This window comes from Rhinolophus hipposideros (genome assembly GCF_964194185.1).
Source record: "Rhinolophus hipposideros genome assembly, chromosome: 2".
Lineage (NCBI taxonomy): Eukaryota > Metazoa > Chordata > Mammalia > Chiroptera > Rhinolophidae > Rhinolophus > Rhinolophus hipposideros.
The window spans coordinates 27,155,475-27,180,489 of NC_138048.1; positions in this window are offsets into that span (position 1 = coordinate 27,155,475).

Sequence of the window (25,015 nt, forward strand, 5' to 3'; positions counted from 1 at the left end):
ACACACACACACACAAACTCACACACCACAATAATTGGAAATATTTAAACCAAGTATTTTCATTAGGGTTACCACTTGGACTGAATTAATAATTGAATACCAAATCCTAGGAAGTGCTTTTTATTATATTAGATGTGAGGTTATCAGAGAGTTTCAAATTGTTAATATTAAAAACATTCATGTATTCTTTCGAGATTCAGTGTCAGTCTGATATACTGTGGTATTGCTTACTGACATTTAATATAGGCAACTTGAAACACTGTGATATAGTAAATGTGAGTGGTATTAAAACAGTATCCCGATGTTTCCACTTTTACAAAATTTTGATATTGATTCAGATTAAAAACGTTTAAATTCCAGAAATAACCAGAGATTGCTACATTAACTATCCCTGGGAATTATTGGAAGAAAATAATACAGAAGTTTGGGGGAAGCAGAGGGTAGTTGCTATTTTAAAAACACATGCAGATTTACTAGAAAGAAGAAAATAAATGCATTCAGGGTCATAGAACCATTGTATAGACCACTGGTGAAATGATGCTGAAACAATTGACAGAAACCAGAAATAATGAGTCACAAAATTAAGCCCAATGAAATTAATCTGATTATTCACACAATGGCTTGCTCACTGAGAAATGAAGAGATTTTACAGAATAGTCTCAGAATAGGCTAGATAGCTTCATAGTATGTATAATGCATAGGGTGCTCATATATATAATAAAAAATCCTGGGGGGATAGATGAGGGTAAAGGGGATCCAATATATGATGATGGAAAGAGAACTGACTCTGGGTGGTGAACATACAATGTACTGTATAGATAACATATTACAGAATTGTACACCTGAAATCTATGTGAGTTTACTAACAATTGTCACCTAAATAAACTTTAATTAAGAAAGAAAGAAAGGAAGGGAGGGGGGAGGGAGGGAAGAAAAAAGGAAGGAAGGAAGGAAGGAAGGAAGGAAGGAAGGAAGGAAGGAAGGAAGGAAGGAAGGAAGGAAGGAAGGAAAGAAGGAAAGAAGGAAAGAAGGAAAGAAGGAAAGAAGGAAAGAAGGAAAGAAGGAAAGAAGGAAAGAAGGAAAGAAGGAAAGAAGGAAAGAAGGAAAGAAGGAAAGAAGGAAAGAAGGAAAGAAGGAAAGAAGGAAAGAAGGAAAGAAGGAAAGAAGGAAAGAAGGAAAGAAGGAAAGAAGGAAAGAAGGAAAGAAGGAAAGAAGGAAAGAAGGAAAGAAGGAAAGAAGGAAAGAAGGAAAGAAGGAAAGAAAGAAAGAAAGAAAGAAAGAAAGAAAGAAAGAAAGAAAGAAAGAAAGAAAGAAAGAAAGAAAGAAAGAAAGAAAGAAAAAATCTCAGCAAATAAAATAGGGATTGTGGTAAAAATTTCAGACTAAAGACAATCAGTAAATTAGATTGACATTGTATTGGGAAATGGCATATCACAATAAATATATGAATCATTATTTTTTCCATATGCATATAACATTATTTACTATTTTTAAATATTTATTAAATTTATTGCTGTGGCATTGGTTAGTAAAATTATATAGGTTTCAAGTATACATTTCTATAATAAATCATCTATATATTACACTGTGTATTCACCACCCAGAGTTAGATGTCCTTCCATCAACATATATTTGACCCCCTTTACCCTTTTACCACCCTTTCCCCCTCCCCCTCTGATAACCACTAAACTGTTTTCTGTGTCTATGAGTTTTTGTTTGTTTCTTTGTCTTGTTCATTTGTTGCTTTCAATTTTATATCCCACATATGACTATTTATTGAATAATTACATATTTAAAAACTGTTTTTGCTCTACTAATAAATATGGTGGTGACATCAGAAGCATGGCAGCTTGAAGGATCCCCTCGATCTCTCCCCTTGAAGTTACAACAAGTTCAAGAGCTAGATCTCAACAAAGGATTTTCTGTGCAACACATAAATGTGTATGAGAAATTGGCACAATGAAACATCTGAAGGTGGGAGAATCAGGGCAAATAAGGGAAGAGGGAAGGGAGAAGAGCAGAGACAAGTGCCACAGAGGAAGCCTGGAGCTCACTGCAGGTCTCCGTGAGGGGAGGATTCAGGTTGCAGTTGCACCCTCTGTGGCCCCAAGCATGCCTGTCTGGGTGATCAGCATATAATAAGGCTGAAACCAGCAATTAAGGAAGAGACTGAATACAGAAGTGCAACAGCTATGTAATAGTCAACGAGAACTTCCCAAGCCAATGGAAAGAACTGGATTCTCGAATCCACAAAGCAAAAGAACACCTAATTATCTGAACCCCAAAAAGCCTTCTCCAAGAAACATTATATTAAAACTGACAAAAATTGATGACAAAGAAATTCTCAAGACAGTTGGGGAAAAAAGTTGGTAACCTGTAAAGGAAAGCCTACTAGATTATCATCAGATTTTTCATCCAAAATTCTACAAGATAGGAGGAGTAGAATCAAAGATTGAAACTATTGAAAGAGATAAACTACCAGCCAAAAATACTATATTCAGCAAAATTATCTTTTAGATATGAAGGAGTAATAATGACCTTTCCAGACATGCTGAAGCTAAGAGAAATTTTCACCACAAGACTTGCATTACAGGAAATACTCTAGTGGCTTATTCTACCTGAAACAAAAAGACAAAGGATACAAAATTATAAGTAGATGACTAAAAGAGAGAACAAAGCAGGAAATTACAACCCTTATTCAGAATACAGTACTATACACTTAAATACAACATGAACATTAAAGGAGATAAAAATATTAAAAAAGAGAGAAGGAAAATAAAATAGCTACTGCAACTTGGAAATGAACTCACACCACAAATAGGGATTTTTTTTTTACCACAGAAACATAAAAGGAGAGGAGATTAAGGTCTGAATTTGCAAAGGAGAATAGAGATAAAATTCATGCAGAAAATAAAAAAAGGATGACTCTATATATGAAACTATTTTTTGCATAAAATTAGTGGCAAACACACAATCAAATCCGGAACTGAGAGAGGAAAAAAGGGAAAGAAATATTACAGAATGCCAGGAGACTAACATAATAGAAACAGTAGGGCAAAGAAAAAATGGAGACACAGAACTACCATAAAACAAAAGATAAAATGGCTATAGGAAATCCTTACATATCAATTATTACTCTAAATGTATATGGAATGAATATAAAAGGTATGGAGTAGCAAATTGGATCAAAAAAAACAAAACTATATATGGCCTTTAAGACACACATTTCAGCTGCAAAAACAAATATGGCTCAAGTGAAAGGGAGGAAAACAATGCTCCAAGCAAACAGCATCCAGAGAAAAGTGGGTGTATTCAAACTTATATCTGATGAAAAAGAGTACAAGACAAAAAATGTAATGAGACAAAGATGGGCATTTCATAAAGATAAAAGGGACAATACATCAAGAAGACATAACTTTTATATATATTCTCTATATATGCGCCCAATCAGGAAGCACCAATATATATAGAGCAACCAATAAGATAATTAAAGGGAGAAACTGACAAAAACACTATTATAGTATGGGACCAAAAAGCGCCATTGACAATTATGGATAGATCATTGAAACAGAAAACCAATAAGGAAATATAGTCATGAATGACGCATTAAACCAATGGATATAATACACATTTAAAGAGTTTTTCATTCCAGAAAACCAGATTATACATTCTTCTCTAGTGCACAGGGGGCATTCTAAACAAGAGAACATATGTGGGACACAAAACTAGCCTCAACAAATTTAAGAAGATGGAAATCATACTAAGCATATTCTTCAACCACAACATTTTGAAATTGGAGATCCACTGTAAAAAGAAAGAGGAAAAAAAACACACATGGGTGGAGATTAAACAACATGCTTTGAGGTCAAAAAAGAAGTAAAAGGAAAGATCAAAAGATTCATAGAAATTAGGATGAAAATACAATATACCTATAAAGTGATATAAAGTGATGCCTGACCAGTGTACTCTATGCCTGAAGCTGAAGAGGAATAATACTGAATGTCAACCATAATTTCATATATATAAATATATATAGTCATATAGTCATGAGATGTAAAGTATAGCATAGAAAATATAGTCAATGGTATTGTAACAGCTATATATGAAGTCAGAGGGGTAGTAAGGGGTGTAATGGTCTAATCATGTGGTTTGTACACCTGGAAGTACTATAAAAATATATATATATATATATATATACTTTTTTAAAAAGCTAATATGTCCCCATTACACATCACAGGCAAGCGGTGTATATTTCTTGGGTGTAAGCATGGTTCGACATATGCAAATTGATCAATGTGATACACCACAATGGTCACAGTGATACACCACATCTAATAAAAATTAGATGATCATACCAATAAATGGAGAAAACCATTTGACAAGATACAGCATTCACTTATAATTTAAAAACTTAATAAAATTGGTATAGAAGAAAAGTACCCAATATAATAAAGGCCATATACAACAAAGAGTCAACTAATATCATACTTAGTGGTGAAAAACTGAAAGCTTTTCCTCTACAATCAAGAACAAGACAAACTTACCCTTTCTCACCACTGTTATTCCATTTAGTATAGGAACTACTAACCAGAGCAACCAGACAAAAGAAAGAAATAAAAGACATCCAAATTGGGAATGAAGAAGTCAATTGTCATGCTTTGCAGATGAAATGTTTCTTTGTATAGAAAGCCTTAAACACTCCACCATAAAACTATTAGAAACAATAAACATATACAGTAAAGTTGCTTGATACAAAAATCAATGTACAAAAATCCACTATGTTCTAAAAATGGAATTTTATAGACTAAAATGAAATATCAGGAAAAAATGTAAAAACAATTCCTTTCACCGTTATAACACAAATAATAAAATACATAGGAATAAATTTAAGAAAAGGCGTAATGAACCTATGCACTGAAAACTACAAGATATTATCAGAAGAAAGAAAAAGACAGAAAGAGAGATGGAAAGATACTCTATATTCACGGATTGGAAGAATCAACATTGGTAAAATGGCCATGTTATCTAAAGCAATATATACATTTAATGCAATCCCCATCAAAATTCCAATGACATTTTTAAAAGAAATAGAAAAAAAAATCAGATGTGTATGGAATCACAAAAGAGCCCAAATAGCCAAAGCAATCATGAAAAAAAAAAAAGAACAAGGCTGGAGGTATCACATTCTCTGACTTCAAATTATACTACAAAACAACAATAATCAAAACAGATGGGTGGGAGGGTGGGGATAAGGGGGAAGGTGAAGGGATTAGGAAACAGTTGGTAACCACAAGATGGCCTCAGGGTTTTTGATAATTAATTTGGGGAACATAATCAATAATGTTGTAAAGATTTTGTAGGGTATACGATGGACACGTGTCCCATTTGGGAGACCACCTCAGGGATACTGTAGAGGCCTGACCATGGCACTGTACACTAGAAGCTAAACAATAATGAATGCCAACTATAATTTTATATATATAATGTGACGGCTCGGTGCGAGGTCGGAGGGATGGTGGATGGGGGGCGGGGGATTCACGGTGTGAGGGATATGGATGATGAGCATCTGGGTATTGCCTTGTCTTGTACACCTGAAACTAATAAATTAAAAAAATTAAAAAGAAAAAAAGAAATGCTAATAGAAAAATAAATTTTGTATATAATTCCTGAAAGCTGTCCACCAATATTTACAAATTAAATATTAATAAATTTTATGACCCATTAAAAAAAACACAGAATGGTATTGTCAGAAAAACAGATGTACAGACCAATGGAACAGAATTGAGAACCCAGAAATAAACTCACATATATATGGGCAAATAATTTTCAACAAAGGATCCAAAAACATACAATAAAGAATAGAAAGTCTCTTCAATACATGGTGCTGGGAAAATTAGAAAGCCCCATTCAAGAGAATGAAACTATACTGCTGTCTGTTATAATACACCAAAATTAACTCAAACTGGATCAAAGATTTAAATATGACCTGAAACAAAAAATACAATGAAGAAAATATAGGTACTGAACTTATGGACCTTGGTCTTAGAGAGGATTTTGTGAATTTGACTTCAAAGGCAAGGGAAGTAAAAGCAAAAATAAATGAATGGGACTATTATCAAACCAAAAGGCTTCTAATAGCAAAGGGCATCATAAACAAAACAAAGAGTCAACCAAATGAATGGGAGAAGATAATTGTGAACAACACCTTCTATAAAGGGCTAATGTTAAAAATATATAAAAAATACTTGTACAACTCACCAAGAAAAAACAGTCTAATTAAAAATGGTCCAAAGGCCTGAATAGACACTTCTCCCCACAACACAAACAATAGTCAACAGATATACAAAAAGATGCTCAACTTCATTTGCTATTAGGGAAATGCAAATCATAACCACAATGAGATACCACCACACACCTGATAGAATGGCTGTTATCAACAAGACAAATAATAACAAGTGTTGGAGAGGTTGTGGATATAAAAGGAACTTTTATATCCCTCATATGTTTTTGGTGGGAATGTAAATTGGTACAGTCTTTATTGAAAACAGTGTGGACGTTCCTCAAGAAATTAAGAATAGAATTACCATATGACGCAGCAATCCCTCCTCTAGATATCTATACCCCAAAATCTGAACACATTTATGATATATGTACCCTAATGTTCATTGCAGCATATTCACAGTGGCCAAAACATGGCAAAAACCAAAATGTTTTTTGATAGATAATTGTATAAAGAAGATGTGGTACATATATACAATGTAATATTACTCAGCCACAAGAAAAGATGAAATACTGCCATTTGTGACAACATGGATAGATCTTGAGTTTATCATGCTAAGCAAAATCAGTCAGAAAAAGTTGAGAACCACATGATTATCACTCATATATGGGATATAAAACTGAAAGCAAACAAAAACTCATAGACACAGCCTACAGTTTTGTGGTTCCCAGAGGGTACGCAGGGAGAGGGTAGGTAGAAGATGGTAAAGGGGATCAAATATATGGTGATGGTAGGAGTTTTGACTTTGGATGGAGGACACACAATGCCATATATAGATGATGTATTATAGATTTTACACTTGAAAACTGTATAATTTTACTAACCAATGCCTCCCCCAAAATTCAATTAAAAAACATGGCAATAAATAGCAATTTTGAAAATAAATTTCAAACATATCTTCAGCGAGTATTTTTTATTACATTCCTTGAAATGACAACTTAATGGTAGAAACAAAATAATGAATAATTTCAAACCTAGTTATGCAATAATACATCATAGGTAGTTACGTAATAATAACTATGTGATAAAATTTCCTAATTCGAAATGCATAATCACATCGGTGCTCTATAAGTTGTAAAATAGGACATTATCAAGTTAAATATGACATGCTCTTTAATATTTTTCATTTATTAACTTATTCCTAGATGCTAGATAATTTTTTTGGATACCAGTTTACTAATAATTCATATTGTAATTCAATTTAAAATATTTAGTATGTAAAAACAAAGGTATAGTATTTATTAGATAACATATATTAGTTCATAATATAAAGTTTTATGAATAGAGAAATCTCATATTACATTTAAAGACAACTATAAACATAATGAAAGCAACAGTGTAACCATGATTACTTTCCAAATGAACTGTAAATCAACAGCTGGTGGTACATTCAATTAGACACAGTCTATCATATAAATCTTATCAGCTCATTAGGTTTATCCTCTAACGATAAACTACCCCATTTGAGATCAATAGGTCAAACCTGTATAGGAAAATATTCAATCAATCGACTGAAATAAATGTTGAGTGTCTTGGTTTTTATTGTCAGTTACATATAATTTTTAAAAAGCATGTCATTTGGATATGTTTTCTCCTACTGAATTATTCTTTCTTTTTTGTTCATCTCCTCCATTCTTTAACTAATATCAAAAGCATCCTGTTGATTTATACTTAGTAGAAATCTCTTGCATAAAGTTCAGTAAAAGTTGACATACAGTTATCACACACTATCTATTCTATTTTGAATTATGAGGCAGATACAAATTTGTAAACATCCCCCCTTCTTTAATTCTACTGTTTAGTGAGTTGTGTTTATTTCACTTATTATAAAAAAACTCCAAGTAACCTGGTTATGTTTGTCTTATTAACTTTCAAAATGTATTGTCAATCTCACTGCTCTGCTGGCATAGGCATACAAGTTGACAATACTGTACTACCCATCTTTTAAACTGGAGATGTTGCAGAATTTAGTGTTGTTTTGAATTATGCATGATATAATTAATAATTTTGGAATGAATCTCCTTGCCTTGATAGTAGCAGGTATTCTATCAGGAAAATTGCTATTACAGTTATATGCCAGTTATTTTTTTTTTTCTTATTAGGTTTACCATTAACTTAAGACACACATATATTTTTTCCTTGAGGATTTCTTCGAATCTACCTTCATGGAGTGGACTTATTTAGTAAGTGTCATGTGGGGTCCAGTGGTGCAGTCTCCCTGGTCCCCTAAGCCAAGTGCTCCAGGTTTGTTCATTGTGTGGGTTGTGTGTGCTTTGGTTGCTGTTTGCACATGATTGGGAAGGATTAACCCAGGGGGCTGATTGTTTATGTAGACTGGCCATGACAACAGTCAAAGAGCTATGTATAGGGGCTAACTCTATGGAGCAGGATTTGCTTTATCAGGGCTCTGGTGCCTGCCCAGTCTGCCCTTTGGGTGTGTCTCCCAGGTAGGAAGCAGAGTGGTGCTTTGGCTTGGTCTAAAGGTACCAAGCATGTTGGCCCTGGGGTCTGGAAGGGACCTCCCCTTGGAAGTGACAGTAACAGGTCAAGCTGTGAACTGAGGCTGGCTACTGCTAGTGCTGGGCTTGGGGTTGCTCAGCAAAGGAACGAGGCACACCATGGCTAAATGATGCTTGTCTGAGTTTTGTGAACCTTTGAGAGATTTTAGAAAACTCTACAACATGAGCCAGCATGTCTGTCTTGGAGAAAGCTACCCCTCCAGCCCTCACTCTGAAGCTAGATAATTCAGTTCTTCCTCCTATGTCCATGGCACCTTTGAGCTGATGCCTCAGCACTGGAGCTCAGAGCAAGTAAGTCCACCAGTGAGTAAGCCCATATGTAGGCCCTTTAAGTGGAACTCCTGGGACTCTAGCCTCCCACTGTTCACTCAGCCACAATCTCTGCTGGTTTTCATAACCAGAAGTTGTGGGGATTTCTCTTCCTGGCACTGGAACACTGGGCTGGGGAGCCTGCTGTGGGGCTGGGACCCCTCATTCCTCTGGGAGGACCTCCACAACCAAAATACCCCTTCCAACTTAACTGCCCCACATGGGTATGTGGGTGTGAAACCAGCTCTTTACATGTCTCCATTACTCCTACCAATCTTGAGGTGGCTTCTTCTATCTGTCCTTAGTCGTAGGGCTTCTTTAGCTAAAATTTAGGTGATTCTCAATGATAATTGTTCTGTAGTTTATTTGTAATTTTATTGTGGTCATGAGAGGAGGCAAGCACAATGTTTACCTACTCTGCTGTCTTTACCAGATCAGTTCCCCATCTTAACTGTTTTTAAATGTACATGTCAATAGTGTTAAAATTTGTTGGCTTTTAAATATAAGTTTTGAAAGGGGTTTGTTTTAGTGGATGATTTAGATTTGTACTATATGTGATGGTTACTTATATTGAGCCATAGTGCCCATATATTTTATCAAACGTTATTCTAAATGTTTCTGAGATGGAGTGTTTTGGATGAGATTAACATTTAAATCAGTGAACTTTGAGTAAAGCAGGTTACCTTCAAAAATGTGAATGGTTCTCATCTAACCAGCTAAAGCCCTTAATAAAAGAAAGATGGGCCTCTGCTGAGTAAGAAGGAATTCTGCTAGAAGATTGCCTTTGGATTTGAACTCTTCCTTGGGTCTCCAGCCTGCCAGCCTCGTCTGCAGATTTTGGATTTACCAAGCCTCCACAATTGTGTGAAAAAATTTCTTAAAATAAAATTCTCTCTTTACTTCTCACTCTCTCTTAGTCTCTGTCTCTCTGTACACATACCTACCTACCTACACACACACTCCTTTGGTTCTGTTTCTCAGCAATACAGTATACATCTTTATCTCATCACAGTCTATATTCAAATGACAACATACCACATACTATATACTTTATAAAGCTTACAACAGTATTCTTTCATTAAAACCTCCCAGCATCTCTGCAATTGTTATAAATTTAAGTCTACATATTTTATAAATTCCACACTATCATTAGTTACATAGTCAATTTTATGTAAAGAAAATTAAATATAAGAAAACCAATTATATATATTTACTCATATATATTTACTCATGCTTCTTGTTCTCCTCATTTCTTTGTGCTCATTTATATTTCTATTTGGCGTCATATTCCTTCTGTCTGAAGGTTATCCTTGTACATTTCTTATAGTGTAGGTTTGTTGATGATGAATTTTTTAGCTTTTGCATGTCTGAAAGAGAAACAGTTTTTTCTTGGATTTTGAATTATTTTTATGCTCTTTATGGAATTTTAAGTTGACAATTGGGTTTCCTCTTTCAGACTTAAAAATACTGCTCCATTCTCTTCTTGCTTGCATTGTTTCCAAAAAAAAAAAAAAGAAATATAATATCATCATCTTTTGACTTGTGCATGTAATATGATCTTTTTCTCTAGTTGCTTTTAAGATTCTCATTTTATCCCTGGTTTTGAGTAATTTAATTATATGCATTGGCATACTAACTTCCATATTCCTAGGAATTAGGTTTCAGTGAGGTATATGAATATGTGTTTTAAAGTTTATATAATATTTTTAAAACTGAAAATTGGTTTTTCAAATCTTTGTCTACTTTTATTTATCTCTAGTTGAGTTCTAAAATTACACATATAGTAGGCTGTATACAATTATCTCACATCTCACTGATTCTCTTTATTAATTAGTGTCTTCACAATTTAATTTAAAATATCTATCAATAAACATGTTGCTATTTATTTTGGGATCAATATGTCAAATGGTTGACAAGATGTTTTGTTTTCAAAATTATTTTAGGGGTAATATAGGCAAAATATTTGTAGGTCACTGAACTAGTTATATCTGGATCATAGCTGGTGCTCAATAAATAAATGACGAATAATTAAAAAAACTATTCAGTGTCTTTTCTCTATCGATATTTCACTTTGGATCATTTCTATTACCATATCTTTAAGTTTCCTAATATTTTATCTTGAAATATTTAATATGTCATTACATCTCTATTGTAGTTTTCATCTCTAGAAATATGATATAGATCGTTTCAATATCTTCCATCCAAATATCTTCCATCAAAATATCGTTGAGCTTTCGCTTAGCTTTTTGAAAAACTGGAACACAGCTGTAATGTAATTTTTAATGTTTTATATGTTTTGTTCAGTGTTTCAATAGTTTACATGGAAGGACAAATCCAGACCCTCATATCCACTTTGGTTAGAAGCAGAAATTTTTACATGCACCATTTTTTGAGTGAGTTTGTTTATCATGGAGTTATTCCACAGTAGGCTTTATTATTATCATATTATTATTGTTATTATATTCATTTCCTTTTTTTAAGTTTATCGGGGTGATAATTGTTAGTAAAGTTACATCGATTTCAGGTGTGCAATTCTGTAACACATCATCTGTATATCACATTGTGTGTTCACCACACAGAGTCAGTTCTCCTTCCATCACCATATATTTGATTCCCCTTTACCCACATTTACCACCTCTCTTCCCCCTTATACTCTGGTAACCACTAAACTAGTGTCTGTGTCTATGAGTTTTTGTTTCTTCATTTGTTTGTCTTGCTTTTCTGTTGTTTTCAGTTTTATACACCACATATCAATGAAATCATAACACCTGAAACAATAAACTATATAGATGAAAAATAGGTACTAAACTTATAGACATTGGGTTCAAAGAGGACTTTATGAATTTGACTTCAAAGGCAAGGGAAGTAAAAGCTAAAATAAATGAATGGGACTATATCAAGATAAAAATTTACTGCACAGCAAAAGAAACCATCAAAAAAATAAAGATGCGACCAACCAAATGGGAGAAGATTTTCACAAATAATGTCTCTGATAAGCAGTTAGTATCCAAAATATATAAGGAACTCATACAACTCAACAACAGAAAAACAAAAAATCTAATTTAAAATGAGCAGAGGACCTGAATACACATTTCTCCAAAGAGGACATATAGATGGCCAATAGACATATAAAAACCACAATGAGATATCACCTCACACCATTTAGAATGGCTATCATCAACAAGACAAATAATAACAAGTGTTGGAAAGGCTGTGGAGAAAAAGGAACTCTCATAAGCTGTTAATGTGAATGCAGATTAGTACAGCCACTATGGAAGGCAGTGTGGAGGTTCCTCAAAAAATTAAGAATAGAATTACCATATGACCCCCCAATCCCTCTCCTGGGTATCTACCCCAAAAATCTGAAAACATGTATCCATAAAGATATTTGTGCTCTGATTGTTCATTGCAGCTTTATTTACGGTGCCCACGACATGGAAACAACCAAAGTGCCCTTCGATAGATGATTGGATAAAGAAGATGTGGCATGTATACACAATGGAATACTATTCTGCCATAAGAAAAAATCAAATAGTACCATTTGCAACAATGTGGATGGATCTTGAGATTATTATGTTAAGTATTCATATACTCTTCCCTTATTTCTCTTTGAGTTTACAGACCTGTAAAGATGAAGCACAGACCACGGTTTACAGGGATCTACTGAAGTAATGTGATAAAGCCTTGCCCTGGTCATAAGTCAGCTATCTTGCTGTTTGTATCTATGCTTCTTTAGAGTCTTCACACAGTAGCAGATGTCACTTCCTAGTGTGTTATTTACTATGAAAAATAGAATTACCATTAAAAATTGCTTTATCTTTCCTGTTCTTCTTTATTCTAAAGGATATTTCTTGTTTACTGGGAAATATTTAAGTCACTTATTTAAATCAAAGTAGCATAATCCTACACATGTTTTAGAGGTGGTAATCTGCTTAAAGTACATTTGAATAATTTGTTATTTGACTTCCCAGGTTTTTCACCTTTCAATTGCTCACAGAGACTATAATCTTTTTTACCAAATAGATGCACATAACAGTGTTCTGTTATGTTGACAATGGGTTTTTTGTTGTTGTTGTTGTTAAGCCTTATCAACTACTGTAGAAACATCTCAAGGGAAAAGTGTTACTATGAAAAAAGACAATGATGGATGATCAATACACACAAACAATTCTAGAGTTAGAAATCCACTTAACACTTGGGAACTTGAAATTGTGAAAGAAATGTTAAAAATAGAAAAGGAGGAATCAAATAAAATTATTGAATAGGCTTAATATTAGATTTTCATTTTATGGAGCATGCTAATTCAAGCAAGGATCTAGATTTGTTTACTTTAAAATTGTAATATCTAGATGATAAAATTGGTATCATAAAATCCTTTGTGAATCACTAAGCTAAATAAATACTGAATGCAAATGCTAAACACTGGTATATAAGTTTTTGCTTGGGTATGAACATTGAACCAAAATAAACCAAATGAAAACTTGGATTATGTTTATTTTCATTTTAAAATGTTTTTATGGAAAATTAATATCTTTTTTATTTAACAAAATCAATGAAAATGGTAGCTTTGTTAATCTAGACTTCTAAGTTTTAATGTACGATAGTGTCCATAAGCAAAGATTCTGGAACTAAAGTTTAGATGACTGTCTCTTGAGCTACTGAAACAAGAACTAAATTGCCTATGTTCCTAGTTAGGGAGAAGTTTCAAGACAGGGAGAAGGATTAGTTAAAGGTAACATTTAAATTGATTCAATTTTATAGAATAGATATTTTCTTTTGTTAGTGAAAAATAAAAGCTAAATAACAGAAATGTATAGCTATCAGTTCTAGATAGGAGATAACTTTTAACACACTGAGAATACACCTCACTTAATAACTGGAGAAATCCATCAAATTTTTAAATATTTAAGATCGATATCCTAACAATATGGCATTTCAGATCTTCCGAGCTTTAGCCATGACCAGTTCAACATTATCTAATCTAATAATAGAACCATGGAACAAAGAGTGAAGATATCTAAGATTCTAAAGAGTTGCCAGAAAATATCCCTGGCATTTTCTTCATTGTAAGAATTACTCCTTATTATTTCATATAAGTGTGTTTCTAATTTGCTCTTTTAAAAACAAACTTATCACTTGGCTTATTATAGTAATTCCAGTGTGAGCAATTTGAGGGTTGGTATAGGTCTCAATTGTCAATGTTTTAAGAGAGCTTATAACATTAGAAAAATCCTACATAGTCATTTAAAAATCAGTGAGTACTAAGGGATGTAAGCATTCTTTCCTTCCCAATAATTTCATACCAACTTCTATCATTTTGCAGTTACCCCTTTATACCTAGTCTATATTCTACACTATTAATACTATTGCTCTGAAATAAGGAATAAAACCACAACCATTTTCTTCAAAATCCATTGTCAAGATGCAGCAACATTATTTAAAGAGTCACTATACCTTCACAAGTAAAAAGGAAGATATTTGACAATGCGATAGACACTGAAGTTTGAAGCAGGGCATGGAAGTTTAAGTCCTGACATTTCTAACTTGATATATGATGACAGGCATCTAACTTAAAAATGATGAATCTCACATTTGTCTGTTTTTTGTGGTCCTCTCAGTCTTAATTGTGGTGGGCACAGCTCAGCTCCAATTCCAATTGCTGTTGCTTGTTGCAGAAGGTGCAGCCCACCATCCCTTGCGGGAGTCGAACCAGCAACCTTGTGGTTGAGAGCCCACTGTCCCATGTGGGAATCGAACTGGCAGCCTTTGGAGTTAGGAGCATGGAGCTCTAACCGCCTGAGCCACCAGGCCGACCCTGTCTGTTTTTAAATGAAAGAAGTAACATCTGATCAACCTAATTCATGAAGAATCTGTTGTAATTCTATTTAATGAATCCTTTAAAAAATTTAAAAAGCTATATAAAATTTTAACTGTTCATCTAACAGTATATTATATCTATCTTAATGATGATTAGTTTAAACATTTAAAAAAAATAAGAAATAAATAATTTCCAACATGTGTACTAAATAGGGTAAGCCATTTTAGTTACATCAATCCATTCATGTATTCATTAAAGTCCTAAAATAAATATTTACTGTATACCTTCTAAGTACCAGGGATTTTTCTGTTCATTGATAATTCAGTCGTGAATATGATAAAAGAGCTCTCTCTCTCTCACTCATTCACTTTCTCCCTCTTTTTCCTTATTTTCAATTGAGAAAAGTGAATTGAACACATAAGTCAAAAAGAAAATTTCAGAGAGCAAAAATGTCTATGGGAAAATGAAAGTAACACTGTGGTAGACAGTGATTTCTACTTCTGTTGTTATTATGGAAGTTTTATCTTAGGAGTGGACAATAAATTGAACTTTTAAAGAAGAAGCAAGAGTTGCAAAGTTAAAATCACTGTGAAGAGCTTTTATACCAGAGCAAATGGTGTCCAGGTAGGAATAGACTTGAGTATTTGAAAAAGTGAATAAAAAGTCTAGGGTCCCCGTTCCTGGACCAGAGTGGATAGGGGACGTTAAAATATAATAAAATGGAGATCAGATGGAAGATCTGTCAAGGAGACAAAATCATTTAAACCATATGAGCAAAACTTAGTCTATATTAATTCATAAAGTAAGCAAAGCTTAAGTTATGTATTGAAAATGACTGCTAGTTATAAAAGAAACTTAAGTTGATATCTTAACTCCCAGTACCTCAGAATGAGATTTGTATTTGAATGAGATTGTATTTGAAGATAGGGTCTATAAAGAGGTAATTAAGTTAAAATGAGGTAATTAGGATAGACTCTAATCCAATATGACTGGCATCCTTAAAAGAAGAGTAAGTTAGGACACAGACACTTACTTAGAAGGAGAATATCATGTGAACATGAAGATGGACACCCACAAGCCAAGGAAAGAGGCCTCTGAAGAAACCAACTCTGCTGACATCTAAATCTGAGATATCTAGCCTCCAAAACTTTGAGAAAATTGATGCATGTTTAAGCCACCCAGTCTATACTACTTTGTTATAGAACCCCTAGCAAACTAATATACTGGCTAAGGGGTTGTTATTTTATCCTATGTGTGAGAGTCAATCATGGAAGGGCTTTCAGCAAGACAGTCTCATAATCTATCTTTTTAATATTATTTAAGAACATTCTGGACACTGTACAACGCGTTCTGTAAGATGGTAGAGGGGATAGTATAGAAACCTTAAGAAAAATTTTTCAGGGTAGCAGGATTTACACACACGTGTGAGTGTGTATGAAATAGTTAACATCTGTACATAAATTTTAGGTGCATATGTATACACAGTGCTTCATGGTATGTGTTTACTTTGCCAGATTTGTTAAAACTCACAATTAGTTACAAACTCAATTTAATTTTTCTTAAAGACTTGTTATTAATATTGTGTTTCATAGATAAATTTGGATGCTTAGCTAGCTGACCATATATATTGCTGCCCTACTAGTGATAAATCAATTTATTTTATTTATTTTATTTTTATTTTTGGTGAATATCTTTGCTCTAACCTAAAGATAGAGAAAAGTGGGTCTTCTTTCATGGATTGATAACTTGTTTTTTATGTGTGTGTATATATATATATATATATATATATATATATATATATATATATATATATAAAATACAAATTAAAAAATCAAGTTATTAATGCATGAAAGAAGACCCACATGTTAGAAAGTTAAATATATTGAAAAATGTATAGTTTTGGGAATGAAGGGTCACATCACTTAATTGCTTTATAGTATGAGGGAAGTAACTTAATAAATAACTCAATTTCTATGAATCTATGTATTAATAGAACTTACTAGAAAAGTTGAATGATAAGAAGACAGCAATTTAAAAGCAATAAAACAAAAACCATGGCAACTAATTATACATATTAAATCACTAGATATAAATTAATTGCTTAGTTAACCAAAACCCCAGATATAAATAACAACTCTCCTTTTGAAACCAGACAGTCCATTTTAATTGCAATGCATAGTCAGTGAACAGTATTCCTCATAGAGATGAAACATATGTTACCAGTAGCAGTTGTCTGATGAAGCTTCATTATTCAGCTCAAAAAAAGTTGAAACTATAATCATTAAACATATGTCAAAGACACAGAAGCATAACATCTCTAGTATGAAACAGAATTAAGATGGGAGAGTAGAAAATAACAGATCTTTACAGAGGCACAAAGAGAACTGGAAATCTAATTATAATCAAATTTTTTTATATCAGGTATTCTAGATTCTATTCACATTATTTAATTAGAGCAAATGAGTAATAGCAAGAAACATTTTACAAAGGGCTATTTAAAACAACATTTTACAGGAAAGCTGAAGATTAATTCAAGTGGCTTTTACTGCTTCTACCTAGAAATTGATTATAGTATCAGAAATAGCATAGTTTTTCCTTTCTGCATACTAATGCATATAAAGGGAATGTCCAGTAGGTTCTCTGAAAGCCAACTCTGAGATGAAGATTGAAGTATGAGATATTTATTAGGGCTCAACACCTGTGAAAAAAAAAGGGAAGAAGCAGAATGGGGAAGAGGAACAAGCCAAACTGTTATGCAAGTTGGACAAAGCATCTGCTGGCCTGGGGAGGAGCTCTTCAGAGAGTGTCATCCATCAGATTTCACCTGATGGACCAAAGAAGGCAATACCTTTGCCTTACTTAGTCACTAGGTATCTTTATTTACGTAATAAATTAGGGCTTCTCCCATGGGGAAAACCCTCTGGTGGGCAATAACGTGATAGAAGCTCTGCACACTTCATGCTTACTCCAATACGTCCACCCACATGAATTCACCTCAGAATACTTCCCCCCTCCATTTCCCCATCTTTTTTATTCCAAGTCCCTGACCAGCTACCCAGGATATTTATCTCTATTCTTGACACTGGTTACATTTGAACCTTGATTCATTGTTTTCTATAAAAGTGGAAAACTAGGTGCCCTGTCCAAACAATTTCCTTAGACACTGACTTTCAAGCTCACCCCTACAATATAACTCCTGTCCACTTTTCATATGTACCCAGACAGTAAACTGACCCATCTCCTTACTAAGCTGAAGCATTTCTGTCTTTATTCAGGAAATCATATGAGATTCCCCATTAGTCATGATGTGAGTCGAAGTAGGGTTACTGGTAAACCGCTTGACTGCATTGAGTGTTGTGCTTTCTCACAGGTTTAAAAAAAAAAGTGCAACAACTTCACATGTGCTTTGGAGTGGATGTCCCAGCACACTCCTGTTGAATTGGATTTCTAAATAGTTTTTGAATATGTCATGTTCTTGAAGCTTCACAGGGTTTATGTTTCACCATCTGGAATATGGGTGTCTTACCAAATCTCCCAGCATGCAAATGTCATGCTCATAAAACTCAATCAAAATAATATAATCAGTGTCATGAATAAATGTGCTGTTCTGCAGTATGCCAAAGGTATTCAGATGTCCCCTGGATAAACTGTGATAGAAAACAGAAGAACTGACCTGACTATAAACTTAAATCAATTTAGCTGTTCATGTCATGAGAATGCAGCTGTTTCTGACCTTCTTTTTTGATTGAGATAGAAAACAACACAACCACTAAATCAATGGCCAATTGCCATGCCCCTGGACTATATTAATCTGCTCTACCAAAAATACCATATTTTATTACTTGACTGTTTTTGCAATAGTCAACAGTTACCTTCCATGATCCATCTGGTTTCTATAAGAGTTTATTGAGTTCCATGGGGACACATAAAAGACTAATTACCACCTCTGCATCCTTTAGGTCTGTAAAGTGACAATAATCTCCCATGACCCGACATGTGATGGTATTTTCTATTTACTATCCTGGCTGGAGATAGAGCTTGTTTCAGAGGCCTCCAGTTGGCTTTCCCACTTAATAGTTCCTATCCCACAGATGAAGAATGTAGCATTTGTGCAAACTACCACCTATGTCAATTCTAATTATATGTTTTGGGATAGGGAAAATTAGGACAGTTGGCTTCAGAGACTATGTTCGCCAGGCTATATGTAAACCAGATATTATCCTGTGGTCCATCTCTCCATGTATTGACTCCTAGGTTTGACATGGTTCTAGTAATCATCTCTGTGAATCAGGTCCCTTGGTCACTACTTGACCCTTGCTAGTTATTATAATAACTACAAGCCCATGGTTTCTGGCAGTTAAATGCTGTAATCTGATTTCTATTTTGAGGTCTTCTAATCCTCATTGCTATCAGACAAGCTCTGTAACAGCCTCTATTAACTGGCAGCATTGGCCTTGCTGAAGAAACCACCATTGAATTCATGAAAGATGCTGGTGCCTGTTTCACCAACACATTTATTATAAACTTATTAAATGGTGTGTTTGTGGTCTGTTTTCTTTAGAACACAATCTTCTGGTGGCTCTTCCAACCATATATAGTACATTCATTCAAGGACATTCACATTCTTGGGCCTTACAATCTTTCTGCCACAGGTTTCCTCGAAATATCTAGCATTTCAACTTCACTTAGAACATTGCTTTTTCCACGTTTAGGGTACTTATTCTATTAATGACTTTGCTGCATCCTGATTGATCTGAGGGCAATGACACACAAAGACCATACACCCGCCACAAGAGCCACCCATTACTTCATCATTTAAGTCCCATTTCAAGATAAGTAATCATACTAACAACATATAATTCATATACATATATGAATTATATATATATTCATATTCATATAAGTATATATATTTATATATATATATATACAGACACACACATATAGAAGTACATCTTAAATTAAAATATAAAGAATACCTTACACTCATTTGCATGTGTGTTAAATGTATATATGTGTGTATTATATTTGTGTACATGCATATATCTGTGGGTAGATAGATGGAGAGATCAAGAATAAAGCCTCTCCAAAAAATAATTGAGTTGATATAAATTTTCACACATTAATTTCAAGAGTAAAACAATAAAATATATGTCCAGCAGTAGGCACTTGATTTATGTTGTTATTTTTCTTTTCTTGAAATAAACTGTTCTATTACACAAACAGAGTTCTTATGCTATAAAAGAAATGCTGAATATTTATTTGCCTGTGAAAGGGTGGATTGAGAGAGCAATGAATAAAAACTATTGCTATCTATTTAGTCACCAGCATTTTAAGTCAAATTCCTGTGTGCTAAAATGATGAAGTGTTTGGCACATAAGAAATCCATCAAATAAATATAGTTTTGATACAAGTTGGAGCAGGGAAATTATCATGCTCTTGTAAGAAAGATTACTATCCAGTAAAACTAGGATGAAATATAAAACTACAAAGCAATAGAATACAAATACATAAGAATATTCTTTTCAATAGATGATACAGAAAACAAATCTCAATTTTAAAAAGTAAATCATGACTTGAGGATTTGAGTCATAGGCACTGGCAAAGTTTCCAATTTCTTAAAAGCACAAGGACATTTCATTAATGAGAAAAAAAATTCTGCTTTAATAATTGCATACCCTATAAAACAAATTTTAACTCAAAACTACAAATGCACATTTTTCTGATTGCTATTGCTGCATAATAAACTACCCAAAATTTGTAGTATATAGTAACAGTTTGATTAGCATCAAAAATTCTGTTGATCAAGAATTTGGACATAATAGAGCAGAGATGATTTATATCTTTTGCATAATGTTTGGGGCCTCAGATGGTAACACTCAATGGCTGAAAGTGACTAAAACAGCGGAATGCCTTAAAGGACTAGGGGATGGAAACATTGAAGATGAAGGCCTCTATTTCCAAATAGACTTTTTTTTTTTTTTTTTTTGCATATCTACCTCTGAGCTGATGAGATTCAGAATGTGAAGTGTACGTTCTCTTCAGCGGCTTAGTGTTTGCAACATAAAGACTAGGTTCCAGGAAGAACCACAGAGATGATGCATGGTGTTTGCTAATCTAACCTTAGATGGAAGTTATCGTCAATACGGTCATACTCTATCCTACAACATTCAGTCTTTTCCAGATGATGTGGGGGAAAATACAGACTCCACCTCTAAAGAGAAGGGTGTCAAAAATTTTTGTGCCATTTTATAAAACTTCCACATGCAAAGTAAAAATAATAGGGACTGATTTTTGTGGTTTTGAGAATTAACCCAGATGAATAAAAAGTTAAATTGGTTTATTATTGAGTATTATAAGAAAAATATGTATTATCACTTTCATTTGAAAAGGGTTTCTGGGAGACAGAAGAGAAACAAAAATCTTTCAATATAATCCAATACAATTTAATGATTTCATAACTTCAAATAGTACTCCAAACATGAAGAATATGGCTTTGTTACTTAAATAAGTCAAATGAAACAGAGCTTTCAGTATTTTGATACTCAAATTATTCTATGAGTTCCTATCAAGTAATATTGTGACATTAGAAAAGCATTAGAAATTATCAATAGCAAAATATGTCAATTATGCTCATAAAAATGTGATTATGCATAATATTGCAATAATGTAATTTTTACTTTATAACATCCAGTTTTAAAACTCTTATTGATACCAACTACTATATAACAAAGATGTTCTCAAATCCAATACCATCTCTAGGATCACATGATTAGTTTCATCAGATATCAGAATCCCATCTTTCAAAGACAGAGGACACAGAAGAAACATTCATGAGACAAATTTGAATTCTGTAATTAATGAATGTTTAGTGCTCAGAAATCTGTTTTAACCTGAAAAGATTTTGAAAGCATGAATTAGGATTTTCAATTGTCCCACTCTCTCCTTAAACATCCTCCCTTGTATTATATATGCGTATATACTACTTGTAGGATAGCAGCTCATGAGAAGCAAAAATAAATGATTTCATAAAATAAAAATTTACTCTTTGGCAGTTTCAAATCATAATGTTTAAAATATTTATTCTCCTACCTTTTGGCCACTTTTTTTTCTTTATTTTACCTTTCCACTGTCTCTATTCCTAATGCTGCACTCCATTTCTTATAAGTATATACATATACTTACATATATATATATATATATGTAAAATATATATAAAATTATAGCTGGCATTCATTATTGTTCAGCTTCAGGTGTACATTGCAGTGATCAGGCATCTACATCATCCCTGAGGTGGTCTCCAAAATGGAACAAGTGTCCATCTGACACCTTACAAAATCTTTACAACATTATTGATTACATTCCCCTAATTAATTTTCAAAACACCGTGGCCATCCTGTGGTTACCACTGTTTTCTAATCCCCTCTTCTCCCCCCTTATTTCCACCCCCCACCCATCTAGAAACCCTCATTTATTCCTCTATGTCTCCAAAACTGTTTCTGATTAGTTCATTCACTTATTCTTTTCTTTAGATTCCACATATAAGTGAGATCATATGGTATTTGGCTTTCTCTGTCTGACTTATTTCACTTAACGTAATGTTCTCTAGGTCCATCCATGTTGTTGCAAATGGTAAGATTTCTTTCTTCTTTATGGCTGAGTAATACTCCATTGTATAAATGTACCACAGTTTCTTAATCCAGTCGTCTACCGATGGGTATTTCAGTTGTTTCCATATCTTGGCTATTGTGTATAGTGCTGCAATAAACATAGGAGTGCACAAAGATTTTTGGAATAGAGTTTTGGATTTCTCCAAATAGATACCTAGGAGTGGAATTGCTGGATCATAAGGTAGTTCCATTTTCAGATTCTTGAGATACCTCCATACTGTTTTCCATAGTAGCTGCACTAATCTGCAATCCCACCAACAGTGCACAAGCGTTCCCTTTTCTCCACATCCTTGCCAGCACCTGTTGTTTGTTGATTTATTGATGATAGCCATTTTGACTGGGGTGAAGTGGCATCTCATTATGGTTTTTATTTGCATTACTCTGATGGTTAGTGAGATTGAGCATTTCTTCATATGTCTGTTTGCCATCTGTATGTCCTTTTTAGAAAAATGTCTCTTCATGTCCTATGCCCATTTTTAAATTGGGTTGTTTGTTTTTTTGGAGTTGAGTGAGATTTTTATAAATTTGTGATATTAACCCCTTATCAGATATATCATTGGCAAATATCTTTTCATATTCAGTAGGATCCCTTTTTGTTTTACTGATGGTTTCCTTTGCTGTGAAAACCTCTTTAGTTTGATGTAATCCCACATGTTTATTTTTTCTCTTATTTCTCTCGCTCGAGGAGATATATCAGTAACAATCTTACTCCAGGTAATGTCTGTTAAGTTACTTCCTATATTTTCTCCTAGGAATTTTATGGTTTCAGATCTTACATTTAAGTCTTTAAGCCATTTTGAATTTATTTTTGTATGTAATGTAAGGAGGTGATCCAGTTTCATTTTTTTGCATGTGTCTGTCCAGGTTTCCCAGCACCATTCATTGAATAGACTGTCTTTACTCCATTGTCCATTCTTGCTTCCATTGTCGTAGATTAAATGGCCATATAGACATGGATTTATTTCTAGACTCTCTATTATGTTTTATTGATCTATGTGTCTGTTTTTACACCAGTACCATGCTGCTTTGATTACTGTAGCCTTGTAGTATAATTTGATGTCAGGTATTATTATACCTTCCACTTTGTTCTTATTTCTCAAGATTGCTGAGGCTATCTGGGGTCTTTTATAGTTCCATATAAATTTTAGGATTGTATGTTCTGTTTCTGTGAAAAACGTCGTTGGTAGTTTGATAGGAATTGCATTGAATATGTATATTGCCTTAGGTAGTATGGACATTTTAACAATACTAATTCTTCCTATCCATGAACATGGTATGTGTTTCCATCTATTTGTATCTTCTTTCATTTCTTTCTTCAGTGTCTTACAATTTTCTGAGTACAGTTCTTTTACTACTTTGGTTAAATTTGTTCCCAGGTATTTCATAGACTGTGGAGCAATTGTAAATGGGATTGTTTTCTAACTTCTCCTTCTGATGTTTTATTATTGGTATATACAAATACAACTGATTACTGAATATTAATTTTGTATCCTGCTACTTTACTCAATTCATCTATCAACTCTAATAGTTTCTTGGTGGAGTCTTTAGGGTTCTCTATATATATTATCATGTCATCTGCATATAATGACACTTTTACTTCTTCCTTACCGATTAGGATGCCTTTTATTTCTTTTTCTTGTGTGATTGCTGTGGCTAGAACTTCCAGCACTATGTTGAATAGAAGTGGAGAGAGTGGGCAACGTTACCTTGTTCCTGATCTTAAGAGGAATGATTTTAGCTTTTCCCCATTGAGTATGATGTTAGCTGTGGGTTTATCATATATGGCCTTTATTATGCTGAGATATGATCCCTCTATTCCCACTTTCTTAAGGGTTTTTATCATAAATTGCTGCTGGATTTTATCAAATGCTTTTTCTGCGTCTATTGATATGATCATGTGATTTTTATTTTTTCATTTTGTTAATGTGCTGTGTCACAGTAATTGATTTGCGGATGTTGAGCCACCCCTGCATACCAGAGATGAATACCACTTGATCATGGTGTATGATCTTTTTAATGTATTGCTGAATTCTGTTCGCTAATATTTTGTTGAAAAATTTTGCATCTATGTTCATTACAGATATCGGCCTATTGTGTTCTTTTTTTGTGGTGTCTGTCTGATTTTGGGATCAGGGTGATAGTGGCTTCTTAAAAAGTGTTTGGGAGTCTTCCCTTCTTCTGGATTTTTTGGAAGAGGTTGAAGATAATAGGTGATAATTCTTTTTTGAACATTTTGTAAAATTCACCTGTAAAGCCATCTGGTCCAGGGCTTTTGTCTGTTGAGAGATTGTTGATTACTGATTCATTTTCCCTGGTGGCAATCAGTCTATTCAGGTTCTCTGTTTCTTCTTGAGTTAGCCTTGGAAGGTTGTATGCCTCTAGAAATTTGTCCATTTCTTCCAGATTGTCAAATTTGTTG